The following is a 13,516-nucleotide window of genomic DNA, read 5'->3' as shown; positions in this document are numbered from 1 at the left end:
TAGAATAGAATGGAATAGAATAATCCGTTAATTGTCCCACAAGGGGAAATTTGGTTGTATCAGCAGCAAAAAACCACAAATACAAACAGAACAGGACAGAGAACAGAAACACCATTTTTACATATTTACATCATGGAAAATAGTTACCAAATCAGAGTACTGTACAGTTATTAAAATTAGAGTACAGATAAGTGGCAAACCCAGGTTGTAGTGTGCAAACAGAGCAGGATACTGAAAGATGTTTAAATAGTTAAGAATATTGTACCTGTGCATTAAAAAGTAGACATGTAACTTCCAATAAGTTAGTGTATATATAAACTGAGAAAAATAATGTGCAAGTTATAACAGTAGAAGTTGTTACAGCGCTGATGTCAACATCTGTGTTTGTTGGGAGCAGTTCTGATTGTACAGTCTGACAGCTGCAGGGAGGAAGGACCTGCGGAAACGCTCCTTCATGCATCTCAGATGCAGCAGTCTGTCACTGAAGGAGCTCTGCAGTTCAGCAACATTTACATGCATGGGGTGGGAGACTCTGTCCATCAGAGATGTTATTTTGGCCAGAGTCCTTCTGTCTCCCACCACCTGCACTGGGTCCAGGGTGCATCCCAGAGCAGAGCTGGCCTTCCTAATGAGTTTATCCATGTAATACGGGTAGCATAGGTCAGATTATTAGGTGCGCTCAGACTTGATATGGTACAAAAAAGTAAGAGGCATTTAAAAAAAAAATATTAGAACAATATAAGCACCAGTGTCAATAACATCACTGTTTTTAAGCTGTCCGTGTTGCAAATGCCCCCGCCCACCGTGTGGTATACATGCACACTATGCCTGACCTAAATCCAGTAGAGCAGCTCTAGCACATTATGTTTTGGTCCACCCAACCTGGTCCGATTCACCTCAACGATGCCCTGGTCCAGATCTGGGAGGAGACCCCGTCTCTCGTTTCATTAGGAGCATCCCCCATGTTGTCAGACGTCCATACAGGCACTTAAAATAGAGTAGCCTGCTGCGTCAGTTTATCACTTTGATTTTTGGAGTGTCTTTGAATTTAGCTTACTGTAGTTTTTCTCCACATTTCCATCAAACTTGGCATCCATTTGTTATTAACACATTATCCATTGAGCAGCATCAGGACCCGCACCAGTTATAACAGGTTGGGGTCCTGAGTTGGAATCCACCAACTGGCCTGTTCTGCATGCATGTTCTACCCATGTTTGCTTGGGGTCTCTCTGGGTAATCCAGCGTCCTCTCACAGTCCAAAGACATGCATTTAGTGGGGTTGGGTTAATTGATGATTTTAAACTGCCCATGGGTGTGAATGGTTGTCTGGAGTGTGCTAGGCTCCACCCCCCATGATCACTTGCTTTTTTCTTTGCTGATTGAATTGAGTTGGTGAGGAAGGCTGCCGTTGTTTCTGTCTAGTTGCCGGTCCATCCATCCCTCCCAGGGTTGCACCTCAGTGTCAGTCTAGGACTTAAAGAGAAATATAACACTTTTTAAACAAAAATAATTGTTTTATCCTTTTAATTTAACACTGTTAAAGTTGCAGATGGGCAGAATTGATAAAGTTTGCTGCTTAGCGCCCACATTAATGTCTTGCATGCTTAGTTATCCAGGTAACGAAATCCCAGAAAGTTCTGTTCATCTGGACGTAGCGTTTTCAGTGGGAAAAACTTTTATCACTCATCCAAGTGACTTCTTTAATCTCAGCTGAATGCATGATTTCCTTACCTTACACACAGTACATAATGTACACCTAGATGCCAGTGGCTGCTCTTTCAGTGATTTGCGCATTTATCAATTAACGATCATGTAACTGAGCTCGTGGCCCAGTGATGGTCAGTGATACTAGTTTCAGTCTTTGTCCTGTGTGTAAGGTTGGGGAGGTCTGCAGTCAGCTGAGACTGAAGAAGTCACCTAGATGAGTGATGAAACGTTTCATTCCATCCAGATGAACAGATTCTTAGATAGTTCTTTTCTACTCTCCCAGAGTACTCAAAGCGCTCTATACAACTTGCCTCATTCACCCACTCATACAAGCACTTCTAAACTCAAGTGCAAACTAATCAACATTCACACTCATTCACATTCCGATGAACGCATCTGATCTTGCCCAAGGATATTTGGCATGCAGACTGGGGAAGCCAAGGATCAAACCACCAACCTTCCAATAAGTAGCTGATCCGCTCTACCACCTGAGCCACAGCCACCCATCAGCTGTCTGGTACTGAGTTTTATGATTAGCTTTAGCTTCTGGCCTCTACCATAATAATCCCAGGTGGCTAATGTTACTATAAGCTAACTGCTAATAGTTAAATGGCTAACGTTAACATGTGTGATGATTGTTTAAAACTTCAGTGTTGTTGAAACAGGAGCTTCACTAACTGGCAGAGGCAAAGGTGGCACTGCTGGTATTGATACTGCTGCAAATAAGTATCTTATCCAATAATACTTCAGTCAGTATTGGATGTCAGTGTGTTTCATCATAACTGTGTGGAGGGTTACTTTTTGCACAGGTCAACTAGTATAAATGATTGAAGGCTTATGGTTATCAATAAACAATAAATATAAAGGTGTCGTATCTTTCAGTAACAACTTGATTTGGTGCAGTTTGAACTCAGCTTTTGCTACAGATTTGCTTTACAGTCTGTGATTCAGTGACTACAAATGGCATCCGACTGAATAAAACTATGGGATGACACCATTTATCAATTGTTATGGAAGTGAAAAGTATTCTTCTTCTTCTTTTTTTTTTTAAACATAATTTCCTCTGGAATGATCCTGATTCTAATGCTGATATCTGATAGGGCAATAATGTCACCTGACCCATGTGTCTTCTGGGCTGTAGAGATCACAAAGCTGCCATGAACATGCCCAGGCAGAGGTTAGACATGTTCAGGCAGCAGCCTGCCGTGAGGGACACCTCACTGTTGGCACCTGCTGTACATGATTCCACAAGAACTCAGGCACAAACCTTCTGACTCTTACGCAGAGGACTGTGAATCATCTTTCCCAGGAAAATGCCTTACAGTCCGGGAGGCTGTGGGCTGGATTTAACTCTTAAGCACTGCATTTTAATCAACATGACAAACAAAGGTACATGCCACACGTTACTTGAATTCAGAAAAGCTAGAGTCGGTTACACATCCAATTTACAATTGTGTAAACTGGATGTGTAACTGTAACTGTTTGTAGGGATGAAATGTGACTAAAGGAGCATGTAATTGAGTTTGCACTTAAAGGCCAGTGTACTCAAGTTCAATGAGTTTCATAATGTCTTTTCTTATAGTGAGGCAAATGTGTCATGTCACAAAAGTCCAGATGAACAGGATCAGCTTTCCTGGACTGAGCGTGCATCAAGACCTTACGTTTCACTGTTGCTGCTGTCACCCTGACACTCGTCTCCACCCTCTCCACCCTGCCTGCACTGGTCCACCTCTCTTCTGCACTGTTCCTTGCTGTGGATGTTTGCTGCTAGACATTTCACAGCTTGTTGTGAAATGTCTAGCATTATTGTTGTACCTGTTTGCCTCTCATGCACATGCATGCTTTCAGTTTTGCTCCTACTGACTTTCATCCTTCTTCTCTCCAGTGCATACCTCCACCTGTCAGGGTCTCGTCTCTCCTTGCTACCTACTTTCACTGCATATCATAATGTTGTCTGAGAACATCATAGTCCAAGCAAACTCTCATCTGCCTCGTCTGTGAATCTGTCCATCGCCAGTCCACGAAGAATGGGCTCAGAGTTCCCCCGATGTCATTTCAATCCCGCCTTGATCCATCTGTCACTCCTGCACATGGTCATTCACTCGACCCTGGCTTATTCTCACAATGTCCAGCCCAGGTTTCTGAGTCATTGACTGCTATGCACTCCAAACATCGGATCAGTACCCTTAATTTACTACAGCACTCCAAACCTATTATGAATAACTACAATCCTAATATTAGCTGTCATAGTCAGTAGAGCTGCCACGATTAGTCGACTAGTCACGATTACGTCGACTAGTCACGATTACGTCGACTATTAAAATCGTCGACGACTAATTTAATAGTCGACGCGTCGTTTGAAGCTTTGTAAGATCACAAAAGACGCAGGAATAAGTAGTAGGATTTAAGAGTGTAATAACGGACTGAAACAGAAGATGGCAGCACTGCATGTACAAGGATGCCAGCTGCCGTTAAACCCCGAAGAAGAAGAAGCTGTGTCCCAGAATTCATAGCGCGGCCCTGCTCAGTTTCCAACAATGGCGGCAGCTAGTTAGTCTTAATATCACTCTTATTAATCTTTCTGGGTCACAAAATAAACGTTTAACATATTTTCAGGCGAGAATGTAGCTGTGTAAACCTCAAATATCTGCTCAGTTTATCATGACACCACATATTTTCAAAACCGCTCCGACGTTTTCGGAGACGTCTGTTACCCACCAGCTCGATAGCTAGCTGGGGTTGACGGCTCACTGGAGCCGGTGAGAACACCGGACTCCCGGCAAATCGTTTTCAAACCCACCGCCGTCTTTCGCTACTCAGGTTAAACATGATATATAAGTCACTTAGATAACTTAAAAATGATATTGTTTGGCTTTTTTTTAGTATTTTATTTGTTCCTGAGTAAATCGGGTTGGCTGAGATTAAAGTTATAGTTTTTACACAGCTGAATAAACGTCAAGCAGACAGCTGATTATCAGAAGTGTGAGATGCTCGAGAATATACTCCGGTGTCCTGTTATATTTTAGATAGCAAGGAGCAGACGGCTGAGTTTATTAAACTTCACCAAACAAACTACAAATGTCATTAAAGTTTAATAAACTATCATCTTGTCTTTATTTTTAGTTAGCACCTTAAACACTTAAAGCTGTAAGCTAATGATAGTTATATAAGAGCAGATGCTGCTGGTGCAATCAGCTGTACGTTTTACGTCCAATGGATGCATGATCTGATTAGTCGACTAATCGCAAAAATAATCGGTGACTAGTCGACTATCAAAATAATCGTTTGTGGCAGCCCTAATAGTCAGATAATTAAAAGCACCTGGAAATGACAATTTATATAATAAATATCTTTAAAAATGTGATCCCTTATGGCTCCCTTGGTCCTGTTCTAAAAATCTTCTCTGATTTATTTTATAGAATTTTTCCCCTTCTTCTTCTTTTGGTTGCATTTCCTCTCTGTATGAACTGGATCCTGCAGATGTTTGTATCTCTGTGTGGTTCAAGTTGAACTTCTCATCTGCTGCCTGTCTGTGTGAGTGTCCTCCACCTATGTGAGTCACCCAGTCTGTTATGGCCAGGGTCTTTTTTCCTGCATGTTAAAGTTCACTTGTTGTATATTTAGATCAAGATCAAATGGAAAAAGTTCCCCTAGCAGAATGATTTGAATTAGTCACTGGTCACTGTTTACTAAAGGGTGGAAACTGGACCCATCTATCACCTCTGTTGACTTTTTAAATGAAGAACTGTGCATAGCTTTACATGAAACAATGTAAGGAGCTGATAGCACCACAGACTGATGACACGACATCCTTCAAAATGATTTCATTATTGGTAATAGTCTAACATACGCTCATGCAGCATTTTAGTAATATGCATTAAGCTACACACAAGCCAAAGCCTAATGAGTGCTGGGCAGGTGTGCAGCAGGGAATCGCATTTATCCGCTGTTTTTGGAAGCAAGTGGCATAAAAATCCTATTTGCCAAGTCATTTTGTCTGATGAGAGGGATTTGGTGGCTAAAACGGACCAGCTAAAGCTCTTTATGTGTGCACTTTAATTGTCATTGAAAACATAAGACAGCTCTCTGGTGCCATTAGGTTAGTCTGCTGCTGTCACATGCTGTGGTGGCCTTTGTGACCATCACTCAGAGGCAATGCCAGTTCCAATTTATTGTCAACATCTATGAGCCAAACATGTTTGGGGATTTGTTGATCCTGCTTTTATTTATTTATTGTAACTGCCGGTGGAGTGGGAATGCATACTGTTGCATACAGTACAGTTGTTTTGTCTAAGCTTAAGAAGCAAAGCAGGTAGATGAAGAGTTATGGATGAGCCAGTTTCAATTCAAAGTACATTATTGTCTGATGTCAACTGGCCTTCACTTTCAGTTCAGTGTCATTATTGCCCCTGCTTGGTGTCTGATCACAAAACTGGCTGAGGAAATACTGAAAAGCATCTCTGTGCTTAATAAGATAACCAAGTGCTGAGGAGCTCAGCTTGTTTTTATCTGTATGTTTAAACAGTCCAATGTCAGCCTTGTGTAGTAATGAAATGTGGTACGTGCTTTTAGCACATTCATTGTGTGTGTGTGTCATCATCATTCTATGAGGAACTATAACATTACAGCTAGAGGCCAATTTAAGAGTCACCTCCCTTGTGTCTGCCTGTGAGTGCTTTTGTTAAATTCTCCCCCCCATAATGTTTTGGCATAGTCTGCATGGAGGACAACTAAAGAATACACAGCTGTGCATTTCATTCATCCACTATTCATGTCATATTATAAGAAGCAGACCCATCCTCTCTAACGTAACTACAAACCAGTACAGAAACTGCCATTCTCTGACTAGACATCTTCAAATGACTCATTACAAAGACTGAGGTGTGCGCTGTCCCCCTAAATCAGCACTTGGTCATCAAACAGGGCTGATGCAGACCAACACGCTCATAATCTTTCTTAATACGGCGTTGTAGCTGAGCGGGCTGTGTGTGTGGTCGTTTGGATCATTTTTACACACTCACAGTCCTACAGAAGCATTTTCATTTTAAAAGACATTTTTCTAGATACGACTTGATCACCTGACTGTGACGGTGCACTGCTGTTTCTTTGTTGCTGTGGCAACAGCAACAGGACTGAGACAAAGGTTCATTGGAGGTAAAGCAGAGGAACAAGACAGCCAGCATTTCATTAGGAAGCTGCAGCAGTTCCACGTGTGACTCAGAGTAGCTGTTATATCACATATTGTCATCAGCCATTTGCTCCGTCTCTCTCTCCGCCCATCAGCACCGCAGGAATAAAATACCAATTGCTTCTCCTTGTCTTTAGGAAGAAAACAGCTCAGGGCTCAGGCCAATACCTGACTACGCAAACTGTCATCATGTGGCCACAGGAGGACACGCTGCCTGTTCCTGTGGGATCTTAGCCATTACTGCCCACTCTCACTGTTCCACTATGACCTGACGGCACTCAGTCTGATTGCTCATGCCCTTTCTTCCCTGTCTGAATGAATCACATTATTCTGTTTTTCTCAGTGTTGTTTCTCATAGCAACAAGTATAAAGAGACATGACAGGCCCACGAGAGCAGCAATGATGGTGTTGTTGTGTACGAATCATATTAGATTAAGGATACTAGTCACACATGTAACTGACAAAAGGCATGAAACCACTTGCACAACAAGTTTACAGAGACAGAGAGACTAAACTGAAACTAAAGTGTCACATGGTGCAGGCAGACGCTTCCCCGTGTGTGTGTGTGTGTGTGTGTGTGTGTGTGTGTGTGTGTGTGTGTGTGTGTGAGAGAGAGTGTGTGTAACAGCCCGTCATGGCTTCAGTCAAGCTGAACGGTACTCATCATTTTTAAAACAAAAACACTTTTTGTGATTGCTGCTTGATCTGTTTCATGACCTCAAACATGTTTCACTCTTTTGTACTTTCTCATGTTACTTTAGCTAATAGCAAATAGCTGCTGCTTGTATAGTCATGATTCAGAACCAATACATCAGGTGTTTGGGGTCAGCATGCAAAGTTTGCTCCCCTTTCTCTGTGCTTTCTGTGCAACTGACAATCTGCTTATCATCAGACTTATTTAAAGCCCTTTAGTTTTCTGTGGATGGCACTTAAAAGGTTCAGTTAAGCATCAGCAATCTTACTGTGTTGATGGGAGCTCACTTCAGTTCCCTTTGGCTTCATGACAGTAGCTCGTTCTACGTTTCAGAGTAGAGCTGGGCGATATAAGATTTTTTCATATCACGATATGTTTTTTTCATTTCAGGCGATAACGATATATATCACGATATAAGCCAAATAACTATATTTGTAAGATTTAAATGTGCCGTTGCTCACAAGTAAAATGTGAAATAATTAGCAGCTTGTTTTAATTAAAATATTTATTTCCCATAATAAGTTCAACAGGGCAGATGTACTTAAGGAACATGAGACTTCAGTTTCAGATAAATAAAGGCAAATATTGCAAACTACACAAAAGGCAGCCGCTAAAGCGTTTAAGTTTCAAAATAGAACAAACAAAACAGACTAAATTGTCAATTCCACTTAGAAACAAAATATTAATTCTAAAAATAAATCTTACTTTGTTTTACAGAAGAACAGACAAAATTGACTAACTTTTGTCAATATCAAATAAACTGAGAACTAAAAGGAAATTCTAAGGCTACGTCCACACGTACACGGGTATTTTTGAAAACGGAGATTTTCCGTTTTCGTTTTAAAAAATAATCCCGTCCACACGTAAACGCAGAAATGAAGGAAAACGCTGCTAGGAACATGCCAAAGCAACAGGTGGCGATATATTCCTAACCGTGTAGAAATGTTGGCCAATCAGAAGTCTAGAAGCCTCGGTAGGAAAAAGTAAACAAAGATGGGGCATAGAAACAGAACCGAGTCGTATGTGTGGAGGGACAGTAACTGTGTGTGTATATGTAAGCATTTAAACACTGCAGAGAGTACAATTAACGGTAACAGTATTGTAGAAATTCATTTCACCGAAACAATAACGTGGCGCACAGTGTGACGTCAAAAAAGGTGCACACCTTTGACGCTGCGTTTTCTCCGTTTTTCTTGTCCACACGTAAATGCAAAAACGGAGTTTTTGAAAATATCCACCCTGGCAGGCGTTTTTAGAAATCTCCGTTTTCAGTGACTGAAAACGCCGTTTACGTGTGGACGAAAGGTGCAAACGCATAGAAAAATCTGCGTTTTCAAAAATACCCGGGTACATGTGGACGTAGCATCAATCTCTCCTTGTTGTATAGCTTAGCTTTTCAAACAGTTTTAACAGTTACTTTAGTCTGACAAAAGCCGAATGACGAATCAGCGCTTTCAGTCAGAGATTGAGCATGCACCGCTTTATTGTATTTCCAGACTTGCTTTCGGCACAATTTACAGTGCGGGCTACTCTGTTTTTGTCAGACTTGAAATAGCCGAAATACCTTCACACTACGGAACTTCTGTGGCCCTTCCGTTCGACAGTCTCTCCGGCATTGGAACCATCATCGGTTTTTTCTTCGGTAACCTTCGCTCACGCTCTCGGTTGATTTTTCTCTAGTCGGCAAACTCATTCCTCCATTACCCGGGCTGCACGGCTGCAAATACAAATACACATGTGCGCCTTGGCGCTTGTGCTGTACGTAACAAGTCACGTGACGTGACGCTGCGGCTGTGATTGGTTCGGCTCTGCGCTACTTAATTTGGATTGGCTGTTCTTTTTTTTTTTTTTTTTAAGAGGACAAGAGAGATGAGGCCTATCGCAATAGTTTAATTTTTCTATCGAGAAAAAGTTATTTCGCAATACATATCGTTATCGTTTTATCGCCCAGCTCTATTTCAGAGGGAAATTAATTTTATTTTTTAAAATCCTGTCCTGTCTGGCAGCTTTTGTAATCAGAATTGTGATCTAAATGCACTGTGATGTGAAGCACATTTTGAATCTCTGCATGCTCCTCTTGTATCTTTTATCTTTTCATTTATTCACTTCTATTTGTGTTATTTCAGTTATTACATTAAATGTGGTGTCATATGAAGACGTCTAAGGCAGGAAAGGCAGGGGAAAAAAAGGGGGGGGGTATAATAAAAGGATACAGTACAAATAGAAATGCACACTGTATCGCCAACAGCTGCTCCTGTAAGAAAAAACAAACATACAACTCCCAACTCTCCCTTAGCTTCCCTGCTTAGCCTCTTGTGTCCTTGTCTAGTCTGGTGTTTTTTGTATTACTTTTCCCTGGAACACTCTCTCACAGTCTGTTCTCTAAAACCTAAAAGAGAATTATGGATTTGATCAACTGGTCCCTGATTGCTATTGACACCCTTTCTCAACGAGAAGTCTGGGCTCGGGTGAGCCTGAGTGCTGAAGATATCTACCTATTCGGAACCATGATAACAGGGTTCTTGCTGATCGGAGCTGGCTTGGCCCTGACTTATCGAAGAATTAAGGAAGCAGAACTGGCTGTTCAAACCCCCACAAGGCTGCCCGCTGGGATTGGAACGATGGGACGAGGCGTAAGTTTCTCAAAATGGGCTCATTGAGTGCAGCACTGATAAGATCTTAGAAAGGCTTACGGCTGCCGTGAATACTCAGAATAAGATCTCTGAGTGCAAACTGGATTACATCTCGGAAGGGCTCGCTTGGCATAACATCTCTGAGCGTAAATTGGATGACATCTCGGGGAGGCACACTGTCGTGAGTTCTCAGAATCTGCTCTTTGACCACAAGAAATGACAACACCACGGAGCGTAAGTTTGGATAACATCATGGAGAAGCTCGCGGCTCTCCAACGGGAGATTGAGAGACCAGTGCTGGACTGTAGAACTGCTTGGAAATTCATATGAGCTGTTCGCACTAAAGTAAAAAGCACCATCACTCATGCAGAGACCCCTTCGGCGCCAGCTGCGGTCTCAAGGCTGGAGCTGAACAAAACACCCTGATAACGACTGTGTTGAGACTGTTCTTCCCTTTCTATGCAAGGCCACCTGGGTTGGCTGGACGACTGTTTACTTAGCCTGGCAGGGCGAAGGACACTGTCTCAGCTGAACTCTGGACACATACACACACACGCACACAGACATATATATACACATGCAGACATACACTCATCCTCCCTCCAAACGCCTTCGACGCTTATTCCCTTCCGATGCTGACGGTGGATCATGGAGACCAGCGCATAGGCTGCAGGCCCGGATGTACTGTCTACATCGGCTGTCTCTCACCCTTTACCCACCCCTGTTGCTTGTCATGTGTTTCTTTGGTGTATTAAGAGGTTTTTTTCATGTGCTATGTGCAGAGGTGGTTTTTTTTTTCTGTTCTCAAACTGATCTCCCTGTTGGAGCTCAGTCTGGGGGGAGTTATTTTTTTTTCTCCTTATCTTTCCTCATGTGGTGCATTTTCCATGTTATACCCCTCTGACCTGTCTTCCCCATGTGATGTTTTTGTGTAATGTATGTATGGTCGGAGGGTAAGATGGCGCCGCCATTGCGTGCAATAGGTCGGCAGCCTTATGAAATTTCCCCTTCTGGGACTAATAAAGGTATAGTATATCATATCATATCATATCATATCATAACAGTTTACTTGTAGTGGGAGTAAGTGAGAGAGTGTTATAATAACTGTGTCTGTCACAAATGTACTTCATAATGAAGATGGGAAGCCCCAGTAATGTCCCCCAGGAGCCAGAGGCAAATATGGAACCAGGACAACCGTGCCATTCGTAGCCCCAGGAGTACAGAAGACCTGAGGCAGCAGATCTCTGCGACATCCGCAGCCCCATCCTAGCAGGAGAAGGACGGAGGCCCCAGATGGGGTGTCCACAGCCAAGGGGTGAGAGTTCCAGAGGACCAGAGGCAACGGCCAGTCACTAGAGACCAGCCGCCTTGGTACCAACTTGGTACAGGTTCCCAGGGCACCTGAAAATTCCCCGGGACACCACCGAGTCTGGGGCACCCACTACCCCCACCACACAGAGTAGATTGGGGCTCATCTGCACACTGTGTCACAATACCAATCAGTTACAACAGACACACACACACTAAAGGGAAGAGACAAACTGGTCTGGGTCTGAAACGAGCTGCACCCAACAATGGTTGTTCTCTCACCTGGATGCCCCAACCCACCCAATTGGCCTAACAGCACCCACGAGGCCCGGAGGCGCAGAGTGGACATTCTAATGTGGCTCGACCCAAACTACATGGCGAGTTGGCCAGGGAGGTGCAGACCGCCCCCACAGAAGGAGGGACCCAGTCAGAGATCAGGCGACCCCGGGCGCTGGGATCCCAGGCACAACACTCGCCCCTGCCCAGATGAGGCCAGCTACCCAGCTGGGGGCAAGTGCCCACCACCACAAGCACCACAGAGCCCACATCCCAAGACCGTTAGGCAGCACCCACCCCACTTCTCAATGGTCACCAACCGAAGCAGATGCACCTACACTCCAAAACAGCAACTGCAGCTCTCCAGCCCCCAGGAGGCCACCAGACACCCGTAGTCCCAGAGACCATAATCATCCACCTGCAAGTCAAACAGGGAAATGAGACTACACCCAACCACCCCCATTAAGTAATGGAATTGATCAGTGGGGACCGGAGGGAGACAAATTCATCCATCCGTGGTTTGGTGAAGAGGCAGACATTCCACCCATTTCTATTTTGATTGGTATGTAAGGTGTTTTTTGGTTTCCAGTTCATGAGGATAGTTTTCTTTGGGATTCATAAGGAAGGAAGGAGTATAAATGATGTTTTTGCTTCCATATCTAGTTCACTTATGTCACTTAAGTTGCACAGTTTGGGTGAGGTTGGTATACTGTAATTAAACCATGTGGTCGTAGGTCTTGTCCACATGTCCTCAGGACCATATAGCATGCATATAATTCTCAGCAGAGTTGTTTTTACAATAAGTGCATGTGTTCGACTGAGTAAGGTTCATTTGGAGCAAACTTTGCCCTCTGTAGTGTGTTCTGTAGAGATCGTTGTATAAGTTGTATGTTGGGGCTTTTAGTCATTTTGAAGGTGTTTAAGCGTACTTGTGTCCAGAAGTTTTGCTCCCAGTTTATGGTTGGGAGGGAAATTGATTTGTCAATTTTAAACAATTGATTATCAAAAATGTACAAACTTTTTGAGGTACACGTATTTAAAACGTTTGATACCCAAGTAGGTATTTCTAGATTCAGTTCACTGGGATTGAATCTTTCCTGTATGATGATTTTTAGTTGCTCATATTCAAGAAATGTACATTTGCTGATTCAGGCTGATACAGGTTCTTCAAATGAAATAAACTTTCCATCTTGTAGAACATGTTCTGGATTTTTTTTCCCCTTCTCGTGCCACAATGAAAAACTTCAAAGCATTGTCTTTTTCTGATAAATATCGGGATTGTTCCAAATCGGTGTTAGTTTCATGGGCTAAGTGAAGACTTCCCACCAGACTGTCAGAGAAGTGTTTATGTTGAGGCTTTTAAAGCACTTATGATGCTAGAGCTGATGGTGGCAGACTGGAGATCTTCACTTTTCTACAGAATGCTTGTTCTAGGTCCAGCCTAGGGCTGTCTAAGAAGTGTGGTTTAATCCATTTTAAAACAGATAGCAATCTATTGGATAAGAAATAGTGGGAAAGATTTGTCAGTTCTAGATCACCCTCATGTTTTGGTTTTTGTAGAGTTTAGACTTTTCTGTGATGAACATTTTGAAATGTTGGGGTCTAGTGATCTAAACCAAGTAAGAGAGGGTTTATTAGGGATCAGTGAAAATGAGTAGTTTATTTTCAGCAACCTCATGGTTTTAATGGAAACTCTTCCCATGAGTGATA

The 13,516-nt window shown here is 42.8% G+C and overlaps 1 protein-coding gene across 2 annotated transcripts in view; it reads left to right on the top strand.

The window, feature by feature from the left end:
- Positions 1 to 13,516, top strand: part of prkx (protein kinase X-linked) — a 41,337-nt gene that overhangs the window by 1,831 nt on the left and 25,990 nt on the right. The window lies entirely within an intron of this gene.

Source organism: Oreochromis niloticus, linkage group LG23, assembly GCF_001858045.2.
Source record: "Oreochromis niloticus isolate F11D_XX linkage group LG23, O_niloticus_UMD_NMBU, whole genome shotgun sequence".
NCBI lineage: Eukaryota > Metazoa > Chordata > Actinopteri > Cichliformes > Cichlidae > Oreochromis > Oreochromis niloticus.
The sequence above is the reverse complement of the archived record's forward strand: the minus strand, read 5'-3'. Positions and strand labels throughout refer to the sequence as shown.